The 12,417-nt window shown below is 38.7% G+C and overlaps 1 protein-coding gene across 10 annotated transcripts in view; it reads right to left on the minus strand.

Moving 5' to 3' along the window:
* Positions 1-12,417, minus strand: part of FHIT (fragile histidine triad diadenosine triphosphatase) — a 1,503,296-nt gene that overhangs the window by 1,377,214 nt on the left and 113,665 nt on the right. For 4 of the 10 annotated variants that reach the window (XM_043442891.1, XM_043442893.1, XM_043442892.1 and 1 more), the window contains exon 3: positions 1,630-1,713. The exons of 5 other annotated variants lie outside the window; for them this stretch is intronic. The gene's annotated coding sequence lies outside the window, so the exon portion shown is untranslated. The remainder of the gene's footprint in view (positions 1-1,629; positions 1,714-12,417) is intronic. One more of the 10 variants, XM_043442895.1, reaches the window with a different exon arrangement.

A 12,417-nucleotide genomic window follows, 5' to 3' on the forward strand; every position in this document is an offset into this window, starting at 1 on the left:
CTCCATTTGTTTTTCAAAATCTCCAGGCTATTGAATGTGCCTCAGCCTCCACTCTTTCCCTCTTCAAACTTCAGCACCTCCTTCTCCAGCTTCTCACTGCACTGGGCTGTGAGAACACAAATAGTTCTCTGGTACAAACATCCTCAGAGATCTGCCACAAACACAGATGCCTGTGAAAATTACACAAAACTTCCCAGTGAGAAGTAGCAAAGCAAGGTTGATTTCTTACATGGCCCCTTAGCTACAAGAGCTAGTTAAGTATAGTAGCTAAGAGCATAATCTCTGACCTCAAATGACCTGGGTCCGATTCTCTGCTCTATTACCAGGGTGAGAAAGATGGCTTTATCACACAGAGCATGTCACATCAGTTCACCATGTAGAAATAGGGCTGATAATAATATCAAGTTCAATGGGCTGTTACACGGATTATTGCGGGTTATTCTGTAAAACCCTTAGTAATGGTATCACTTATATAGGAGTCAGTCAATAAACATTATTATATTTAGACATTATATTTGGACATCTTGGGTATGTGGCTTCCAGAAGACTGTTTATATTAGATGGTCACTATAGACAGGCAACATATAGATTAAGTCCTCCAAAGGAGTAAAGTTAGCATATTTGAACTTGGAGTCTTGATCGTAAAAGGTTACAGAGAACTGTTCATTCACAACAAATCAGGAATCACAGGAAAGGGAATACATACTCCCTTGGCTTTTTTAGCAAGCCAATTCTACCTAAAATGTCAGGAGACCTTTCTCGTTTCCAGAGATGTTTCTGGAAATACCAACTGCTAATTGGTTTTCAAGATTCATTCTTCAAAAGTGGCATTTTTTCAACATTTTTTAAACTAGTAAGATGTTAACATGAAACTTGTTAAGAGGATGACCAAAATACTTTGGAAAAAACAGGAAGCACCTGCTTGTTTTTCCTGCCCCATCCCTCACATTATGCTTGCTCCCTTAATGGTAGAAGATGGATACTCTTCAGCCAAGTAAAAGGAAAAAAAAAATATGTGAATAATGTAGTACCACTAGGATCTAGTTCCTTGAGCTCCCAGCCCATTCCCAACAGGTTCACAATCCACAGCATGGATAACTACATGGACAGAACAGAAAAGTTAGGAAGGCAGGGGGTGAAAAATTAGAATCGTACCACTGAAGAGAGATAAATTATACTCTCTTCTACACACGAGACAACATAGTACACAGACATATCAAGTCTGGGTTTGGGTGACTGCTGGAACAAAATGTGTTTTGAGATCAGAACTGTATATTTGAAAACCCACTGGCATAACACTGGCCTATGTGTCTGAGTTCAGCAGTAAAAGGTCAAAATTCCCTGTGTCTAGGACTGTCCATCAAGCTAACCAGGGCAGAGCCTGGAGGAGGGCATGGCAACCCACTCCAGTCTTCTTGTCTAAAGAATCCCATGGACAGAGGAGCCTGGTGGGCTATAGTCCATGTGGTCACAGAGTGGTCACAGATGACTGAAATGACTTAGCATGCACACACAGCCAGGGCAGAAAGCCTTTCTTTGAATATTCCATCTCTCTTCAAACCCCACCATCCTTCATTTAACAGAGGGCAGTTAATGCACATATATGATAACACTGTGGTAAATATTTACCAACTGTTCAGGGACAGGGAGATGCTCACACTGCAGTGTTTGCCAATTTCCGCGGTGTAAACACATTCACCATGTCTGATATCACTGCAGGAAGGTGAAAAGAGATGCATACAGTCAGCTCTGACAAATAGGTACAAATGGATTTCAACAATGCCTCAACTGTGCTTTAGGGGATGAAAACCTCACTGGCAAATATCCTTTTCAGGTATATGTGGTTGATGTCAAAGCAGCTTTTATATGGCAAATTATCAGAGTTCAAGTATTATTTAAGTACTGGAAATGGAAAGATAATTTCTAATCCATTTTCTATCTGAATAAAATGTTAACTTCTATCATCCATCTGTGCACTTCCTCTTCTAGTAAATGTGATTTTTTAGAACTTTCTTTTCTCTTTTCAGCTCTACATCTGCCAGTGTTTTCCATTTGCCAGCTCCCAACATGTCCCCAATTACTTCTTTTTTATTTTATAGCCTACATGCTGATGTTTCATCAGTTACAACTGCTGGGTTCCACTGAGCATTAACAGTCTGCAGTGCCTCTAGGAGGGTACATAATTCACGAAGTATACCAAACCTCTTTTTCTCCAAAGAGTATTGTTTAATATAAATATAGTGTGAGGTTAATGTAGTCCCAAAGAAAGGTTTTTTCCCTTAGAAGCATCAAAAATGGGAGAAAAAAAAGAAAACATGATTCATAGAAGACTGGTTTATACACTAGAATAAGAAATCACATGCATTTAAGAAGTATTATTTCAATTGGCATATTTTTACCGAACAAAAAGAAAAAAATTAATTGAGTATATGAATAAGTTGATATTTTAACCTATTCAATCAAAATATTTTTGATAAGAAATATAAAAAAAGGAAGCTGAAACTACCTCATGTTAAGCATACAAATGCTTGAAGACTTAGGATTTTAGTCAAGAATGAAGTAAAAGGAAGGATCAAGAAAAAAATTGTTTTTAATTTAACTTCTTTTATAAATACACAGTCATCATCCATAAAAAGTTCCTGAATAACCTAATAGGTTACCTGTAAATTTCCAAGTATGTAGGAGGAAACCAGAAGCAAATGCCTCAAAAATAATAAAAACCAAATCACTTCACTCTAATGGTGACTTCAAACAGGTACTATTTTCCAAAGTTTTATAAAAATTCCTTCTGGCAAACACTTACCTTTTATTTAAGAGGTGAACAGAGAAAAAATCAGGTTTAACTGTTCAAAGCTATCTAGCTTTAGACCAGAGTTGCATATAAAGAGTGAGAATGGTAGAGGAGCTTGCACTTAGGTGGTGGGGTGGGGAAGAGTGGGGAGGAACAGGAGGAGGTGTTATCTTTGAAGGGCATTTTAAAGACAATAGCAGCAATATTTAATATTTATGGAATATCAAGCAACATTTCCCAGGGGGCAGTGTTAAAGAACACTGATAAAGAACTTGGCTCTCATTGCACGAGTCATAAGAACTGAGGGTTCAATCCCTGGGTCGGGTCGGAAAGATCCCCTGGAAAAGGAAATGGCAACCCACTCCGGTATTCCTGCCATGGACAGTCTGGCAGCTACAGTCCATAGCATCACAAAGAGTCAGACACAACTGAAGCGACTTAGCACACATGCAAGCAACACAATAAGCCTCAACATGCATAATCTTCTCCAGTATCCACACTACTATAAGGTAGGCATTACTAATCTCATTTTACAGATTAAGTAACTAGAGAGAGTTACCACTCACAATTTTAAGTAAACAACCAAGGTCTAGAGCTTAGCCAAGTCTTATCCTCAGTGGGAAAAGGCAGGGGTGGAGTCCATGTTGGTGGAAGGTATCAGTCATTTGCTTTCATGCTGCAACTTCTAATTTCCAGACATGGTGTTAGCAACCAAAATCTCACCACCTTTAAAACTTATTAAAAAGATGCTATTTCTGCAGGATAGGCTCAGAGGCCAGACTACTGCCCCACCACTTCCTGTTCACCCCCCATCTATCCATTTGCTGCAGTTCCACAATGAGTAAGTGGCAGAGCTAAAATTCAAACTCAATTATGTTTGACTCAAAAGGAGCAAAAATTTTTAACATTTCAGGCCAAATGTATTTTGCCTCTCAAGAGGAAAACAAGAGTAGTGATTAGATCAAGCTTTCAAGTCTGTGAATGTGTCCAGAAAAAAATAATAAGTCATTATCTCCAGTTCCTTCTATGCCTACCCTGTGATTTTCAGCAACTACTAATTGTCTGCAAAGTTCCTTGCAGATGCCCCTTCTCCAGGATCAGAAATCTTCCTGGACCTTGCCTCAGAATAAGCCTTCCCATTTTGGATAGAGACATGCCAGACTCATCCTATAACCCAGTTGTTCTCAAAAGATGACCCCTAGAACATAAGCAGCAGCATCACTGGAGAACTTGTCAGAACAACAAATGTTCAGGCCCTACCCAGACCTACTGAACCAGAAATTCTAGAGAGGAGGTCCATATCTGTGTTTTAACAAGCCTACCAGATGATTCTGATGCCACTCAAGCTTGAAAACCGGTGACTTAAGAAATATGTATAGAAGTCTCTGTGGGCCCATGAAAATCGCAGCTTGGCTGCCCTACCTCCATCGTCTACTCACAGCTAAGCTCACAAATCAGGGCTAGACAGATGTTCCTCAGGAAACTTACCAAGCTCCCAACCGCAGAATGTCCTCTGAGCTCCCCTTTCATAGTGTAGCACCGCATAATTAAACGCTTGTTTATGTTTAGTATCAGTCTCTCCAACTAAACATTAAGCTCCAAGAGAACCACTGTATCTTCACAGCATAACTTTGTGGCTTGGCATACAGTAAGTGCTCAATAAGTACTTTATAAACAAATAAATTATTAAAGTTTGTAATGGTCAGAGAGCGGAATGCAGCATCTATGACACATAAGAGTCTCACAGTTACATTTTCATGTATTCTTCAGTCAAATATTTATCAAGTATCTACTTAGGTTAGACACAATCCTAGATACGAAGGCCAACCGTGAATAAGACAGAAATCAGTAACTAAAACAAAGAACTTGTCTTTATGCCTTCTGGGTCTTTTTTCTAGTTGGGGGAGACAGGGAGTAAAACAAAATAAACTATGAAAAAATACTGCATTTTAGGTGGTGATGAGTAATGTAGAAGAAGACAGAATTGAGAAGGGGGATGGGGCAGTCCTGAGGTAGGAAGTGAGGGAGGCTGAAACTTGAACAAAGTGGTCAGAGTAAGTGTTGAAGGAGTCACATAAGATCACCTACATGTTCATCAACAGATAAATGGATGAAGAATATGTAACGTGATGTGTGTGTGTGTGCACACTTGAAAAACAGAATACTACTCAGCCACAAAAAAGAATGAAATTTAGCCATTTGCAGCAACATGAATGGACTTGGACAGCATTGTGCTGAGTGAGATAAATCAGACAGAGAAAGGCAAATATTGTATGACATCATTTATATGTGGAATCTAAAAATACAACAAACTAGTGAATATAACAAAAAAGAAGCAGACACATATATAGAGAATATTCTAGTAGTTACCACTGGGGAGAGGGGACGGGCAATACAGGAGTAGGGAATAAGAGGTACAAACTATGAGGTATAAAATAAACCATGGGACATATTGTACAGCACAGGGAATATAATCAATATTTTATAATAATTATAAATGGAAAATAACCAGAAAAAATTGAGAATCATACTATTATAAATCTGTAATGTATATAATATTGCATAGCTACTTCAATAAAAATATATTTTTAAAAATCTCAAGAAGGTAAAGAAGCAAGTTCTATACTACAAGTACCTGGGAATATGGCATAGGGCTGAAGGCACACAGGCAAAGCATCCTTGAAAGGTTGGAAGAACAGCAAAGAGCCTGGATGAGTGATCAGGAGGAAAGTAGGAGGAGATGAGGCAAGAGAACTCCCAGGGTAGGGCTAGGCGATGGGGGACAACAGTTGCAGGCAACTGTTATGACTATAGTCTCTTCTCTAGAAGAGAAGACTTTATCTGACTTATGTTGGAACTGAATCACCTGACTTCTGGGTTGCGACTCAGCGGAAAAAAGGAAAGCAAGAAGCAGAAAGACCAGACAGGAGTCTATCTCTATAAACCAAGTGAGAGGTGCTGGGAGCTTGACCCCAAAGCAGCAGTACAGTGGTAAGGAGTAGTTGCATGCTGGGCAGAAGACTAGACGCTGCCAAGGCCATGCATATTTTGTGTGTATGCAAAACTAACTGTGTGTCCCACCTAATTGTGTGTCAGGACACAGTTAAACTCCCAGAAGAAATATGTTATATAAAAGATCTGTATAAGTGAGATAGGCATCTCAAGCTTTTAAATAGCAAAGAAAATACAAGGAAGGTATATTTGCAATAATCACAATAGGCAAAGGACTATTTAACCTAACAATCTGAGTAGAAAATGGAGCCCCTGGACAGTTATGTCTCCCACAATGAAATATTAAGTTTACTCAAGAACACCGCAGAGAAGGCAATGGCACCCCACTCCAGTACTCTTGGCTGGAAAGTCCCACGGACAGAGGAGCCTGGTAGGCTGCAGTCCATGGGGTGGCTATGAGTCGGACAGGACTGAGTGACTTCACTTTCACTTTTCACTTTCATGCATTGGAGAAGGAAATGGCAACCCACTCCAATGTTCTTGCCTGGAAAATCCCAGGGACGGGGGGGCCTGGTGGGCTGCCGTCTATGGGGTCGCATGGAGTCAGACACGACTGAAGCGACTTAGCAGCAGCAGCAGCAAGAACACCTCTTCAGACACAGACACAAAGAAAGACTTTTGAACACAGAGGGAGAAGAAGAGGCTGGGATGAATTGAGAAAGTAGCACTGAAAATTAGGCATTACCTTATGTAAAACTGATAGCTAGTAGGAAGTTGTTATGTAACACAGGAAGCCTAACCTGGTGCTCTGTAACAACCTAGAGGGGTACGATGGGGTGGAGGGTGGGAATGAGGTTCAAAAGGGAGGGGACATATGTATACTTATGACTGATTCACATTGTTGTATGGCAGAAACCAATACAACATTGTAAAGCAATTATCCACCAATTAGAAATATTTTCAAAAATTATATACTAGAAAAAATATATAACTGAATCATTGTGCTATACACTTGAAACTAACATGACACTGTAAATCAACTATATGTCAATAAAATAAAAAAATTTTTTTTAATCTCTTTACAGTTTCCACTTAGCTCTACACATGGAAGATATTCTAAATGCCTATGGTTGGTTGGTTTTAAAAAATGCTTTGGTAATAAGAAATATTAAAAATATGTATAAGAAATGACACATCCAAGTTGTATGACCATATACTATATTTTTTTTATTGTATTTATTTTTGTTGCCCACACTACATAGCATAGGAGATCCTAGTTCCCTGACCAGGGATTGAACCCATACCCCTGCAGTGGAAGCTTAGAGTGCCAACCACTGAATTGCTGGGGAAGTCCCCTGTATTTTTAATTCACTTATTCAAGTATTTAGTGAATACTTCCTATGGACAAGATGCTATATGAGAAATTAAGGATTCACAAAGACTCACGTCATTAATCTTTAAGAAAATCTGGTAAGAAAAATCAGTAAACAAAAAATTTTAATGCAAAGAAATAATGGACAAAAAAAGACAATAATTAGAAAATGGAATAAACCCCACTGAAAAATAGAAACTGTCTAAGACCTATTTGTTAAACTTAAGATTCACAGAGGACAGTGTGAGGCCAGAGAATAAATGAAAAATCTGCAATTTTAAAGTGAAACGGTCATGGTTCTAACTCTGGTTCTGTCAGTTACTTGCTAGGCACATCACAACATCTTTAATCCTCTATTTCCTCAATCACAATGAAAGATAAAAGTAAATATCTCTTAAATTCACCAGGAGGGTTAACTTATATAATTTAACACAATTCAAAGCAGAGAGTTGGGACTCAATAAAGGTAAGCATACTTCCCTAATTTTTTCTTACTCTAACCTGCAATTACTTATAGATGATGGCTTTTGTAGAGCTGAAATATGCTTCCCATTATTCTGTAAGCTATGTGTGCCTCAAGAGGCTGTCCCATTCACAGTGCAGTAAGTGGGCCTGTCCTAGCTGGGTGTTCTCTTTATGAGCCAAAGAACTGATTATCCCAAAACAGCAGCAGTCATCATTGGCGACTCCTTTAGTTTGTTGATTTCAAGCCCTGCACTACTGGGATTTTAACTGACATTTTAAGATTGAAAACAATAATAAACTCTGCAGGCTCTCAGAAAGGGAAACTTACCTTATGAAAAAAAAGTTATATATATATATATATTTTTTTTTTCAATTGTCAATGTTTATTCTGGGAGATTCAAGGTTATCTACTACCTGTTTTTCCGCCTCTCCAATGCTTAACTTGAAAGTCATTCAAAAGGTTTACTGGCACACGTAAGTATGGGCTCTGTACAAGCTTCCTACCTGAAATCTATTCTCACATAGGAAAAATGCCGAGCTCCAATAACTGTGACCTACATAAATTCAATGGTGCAAATGTAAGGAGGTCAAGTGAGGCCCTGCTGGACTGTATATGTCACCTCACACAAGCTGATCTGCAATTCTCTTAGAGCCTCACTGTCTTCAATAACTGTGAATAAACAACATCCTTGAATCTAAAAAGATGATGACATCGTACAATCAAAGTATTGATCTTGGATAGCACCTGCTGCCTTTGTATTTTCTAGAAGTGTTCTGTGTCTTCATCTATATAACACAGCAGTCCCGATCTAAGATGCAGGCATAGAGACAAACATTCGAACCAAGTGATCCTTGAATAAGAGGCTGACAATAATGAAATAATTTTGTTTGTCGACAATGAGGAAATCAGGTGACTTGCAGCATCTAAAGACAGGCATAGTCTTTTCCAGCCTGGTTTGTGTTCTGGTTTCACACAACCTGAAATAATAAGAGTGTGCAACTGCTTGGTGATAGGATTAAATGCATGGAGACGAAAGACTTCAAATGAATGAGAAATTCAGAGTGCGTTTGAGTTTGGGAATCAATGAGCCAGATTCCCCCAAAGAACTGGCTCCACTCTGAAGATGGAGCCCACAAAAAATGCTAAATTCACTTTTTCACAATATAGGGGTCAGTTTGATTAATAATCTTTCTGCTGCCTTAAAATCATTTGTGAACACATGTACCAAAAAAAAAAAAAAAGGGCAAGAGCAAAATCTTTGAAACTTAGAGAACCTGCATAGAATCAGGAGGGGAAAGAATGGAACCTTGGATATCTTAGCTACTATGTGCCTTTCCATCTCATCAAAATGCTGCAAAAGTAATCAGGGTAATAAGTATGAAAAATGTTATACTTCTTGGAAAACCAGTGCTTTAAATGTTCGGTAAATGATACCTTGCTTCCGAATTTTCTTAGCAGCTTTGAATTCTTAATCATTCACTTATCCATTTAATCATTCAGAAAAAGTTTATATCTTTACTTTTATTCTTTCTGATTGCATGGTAATACCTTCTTACTGTAAAATATTCAAGTGAAACAGTATTGCATGAAGGAGAAAGTATAAGTCTCTAGAAATGCCAGAAACATGTATATTTGTTAATCACTATTTTCCAGCTCTACGAAAGGTGTCATAAGATTGCCAAAGCACATTAAGCAACACTCCAGTCCTAAAAAAAAGAAAACACACAATTTAGTAAAAGATGGTAACTAGAAAAATAAAAATACAGTATAAGAAACAATGCAAGCCATAAGAAAGGAACAAAGAAATGCTATAGGAAGTCAGACAAGGAAGAAATTTCTTCTAGCTAAGTATGTCCAGGGAAAGATTCTTCCTTTGCAAAAAAAGATCCTGTTTCTGCCACTTCTTATAACTCCAAGTGTCATGTTCCTTTTGAGTCCTGCTGCTCTATGCTAGACTTCCTAAACTAAGATCTAAGAGCTTTAGTATAATATTGTCAGACCCGCTTTCCTACTATTCCCCTACAGATTCAGCAATTCTGAATTCACTGTATACCTCCAAGCAAGGCAAACATGAAAGAAAATCACTTGATCATTAGTCACTTTCCATTACCATTGCTCACAGGAATTGGAGAAAATATAAAAACAGATGATTGGAAAAGGATAAATGTTAAGCTCCTCTTGCCCCTTAAAAAAAGCGGGGAGGGGGGAGCAAAATAAAGAAAATCTACGCTAAAAAGAGGCACACCAGCACAAGAGTACTGCACACACACTTACCACTTAGTACACGAAAGCTAGACAGGAGTGCATAGGATAAAAGTGAGTGTGAAATACATAAAAGCTGTGGCTGTATAAAAATACAAATTTTTATTACTGCCTCAATATAGGCAGTAATAGTCAAATAAAAGAATCGGGAGGCCAAAGGTCATAGAAACTTAGTCTGATGAGCTGAGGGATCTAGAATGAGACATTTAAGCTATCATAATTCTCATCATTAAAACAAAAGTAATGATGCTAGCCTTCTATAAGGCCCAAATGAATCATATGTTTGAAGTTATTTTATAAAAAGACTGTATGAAGTATTTCATAAAACACACAAAACAAGGTTCAGGTACTTAGCCTCAGTTTCAATGAAAGACTGGAAGACTCAGGACATAAATCTGGATTTTCCAAATGACCAGTCTCTCATTGCCACTTCCCTTAGAAGTGGGAAGGACTTAAATAACTCAATAAATAAAAACAAGACCTCCTCAAGGACAAGGACACATCATATCCCCTGCCTTCCCCCAGCATCTACACAGTGTCTGGTGCAGAGTGAGTACTCAGGACTTCTGTCCTTCAGCAGCTACTAATTGCTTCACTTTTAGTGGACATCAGCATTGGTAAGTTGCACAATCTCAGGGACAAAGTCACATGGGCAGAAAGGTATGCTGGTCACATCCATCTTGGGTCGTCATTTCCACATTTCCCTTCAAGTGAAGGTCATAAGCAAACTGTCAGTACTAAAAGACTTCCTAACAGTGACGTCACTGAACACTCCCAGCCTTGCTCAGGATAGTGTGGCTGGGTGCTGGACCTCTGAGGCTGCCCAGGCACCAGGCATCTCCACGAGCTTGGAGAGGAGCAGTCCAGTCTTGGCCTTTTTCCTGTCGTCTGGTGAAACACGGAATGAAACAGAAGTCCCCTCTGCCAGGAGCCCCACAGCAACATCCTGACAGCTTTGAAATAAATACACAGATTTCTTTTTTTTTTTTCATAATGTCCCCAATTTATTTTTATTTACTTTTTAATGTTTATGTTTTTTTAATTGAAGTACAGTTGATTTTTAATTGAGTACTTTTTAATTGAAGTACAGTTGATTTACAGTATTATATTAGATTCAGGTATACAACATTTTTATGGAAATATTATACTCCTATACTTCATTTAAAATTATTACAAAATAATGGCTATATTTCCCTGTGCTATGCAATATATCCTTGTTGTTTATCTATTTTATACACAGTAGTTTGTACCTCTTAAGCCAATACCCCTAACTTGCCCCTCCCCTTTTCCTTCTCCCTATTGGTATTTTTTTTTTAACTTTACAATATTGTATTGGTTTTTGCCATACATTGACTTGAATCCTCCATGGGTGTACATGTGTTCCCCATCTTGGGCCCTCCCTCCCACCTCCCTCCCCATCCCATCCCTCTGGGTCATCCCAGTGCACCAGCCCCGAGCACCCCGTATCATGCATTGAACCTGGACTGGCGATAAGTTTCAAATATGATAATTTACATGTTTCAACACCATTCTCCCATATCATCCTGCCCTCACCCTCTCCCACAGAGTCCAAAAGACTGTTCAATACATCTGTGTCTCTTTTGCTGTCTTGCATACAGGGTTTTCGTTACCATCTTTCTAAATTCCATATATATGTGTTAGTATACTGTATTGGTCTAGTGGTTTTCCCTACTTTCTTCAATTTCAGTCTGAATTTGGCAATAAGGAGTTCACGATCTGAGCCACAGTCAGCTCCCAGTCTTGTTTTTGCTGACTGTATAGAGCTTCTCCATCTTTGGCTGTAAAGAATATAATCAATCTGATTTCAGTGTTGACCATCTGGTGATGTCCATGTGTAGAGTCTTCTCTTGTGTTGTTGGAAAAGGGTGTTTGCTATGACCAGTGCATTCACTTGGCAAAACTCTATTAGCCTTTTCCCTTCTTCTTTCCATACTCCAAGGCCAAATTTGCCTGTTACTCCAGGTGTTTCTTGACTTGCTATTTTTGCATTCCAGTCCCCTATAATGAAAAGGACATCCTTTTTGGGTATTAGCTCTAAAAAGTCTTGTAGGTCTTCATAGAACCATTCAAATTCAGCTTCTTCAGCATTACTGGTTGGGGCATAGGCTTGGATTACTGTTGATATTGAATGGCTTGCCTTGGAAACAAACAAAGAAAGTAGGGAAAACCACTAGACCATTCAGGTATGACCTAAATCAAATCCTTTGTGATTATAGAGTAGAAGTGAGAAATAGATTTAAGGGACCAGATCTGATAGACAGAGTACCTGATGAACTATGGATGGAGGTTTGTGACATTGTACAGGAGACAGGGACTAAGACCATCCCCATGGAAAAGAAATGCAAAAAAGCAAAATGGCTGTCTGAGGAGGGCTCACAAACAGCTGTGAAAAGAAGAGAAGCAAAAAGCAAAGGAGAAAAGGAAAGATATTCTCATTTGAATGCAGAGTTCCAAAGAATAGCCAGGAGAGATAAAAAAGCCTTCCTCAGCGATCAATGCAAAGAAATAGAGGAAAACAACAGAACGGGAAAGACTAGAGATCTCTTCAGGGATT

The sequence above is a fragment of the Cervus canadensis genome, chromosome 22 (assembly GCF_019320065.1).
Source record: "Cervus canadensis isolate Bull #8, Minnesota chromosome 22, ASM1932006v1, whole genome shotgun sequence".
In the NCBI taxonomy this organism is placed as follows: Eukaryota; Metazoa; Chordata; class Mammalia; order Artiodactyla; family Cervidae; genus Cervus; species Cervus canadensis.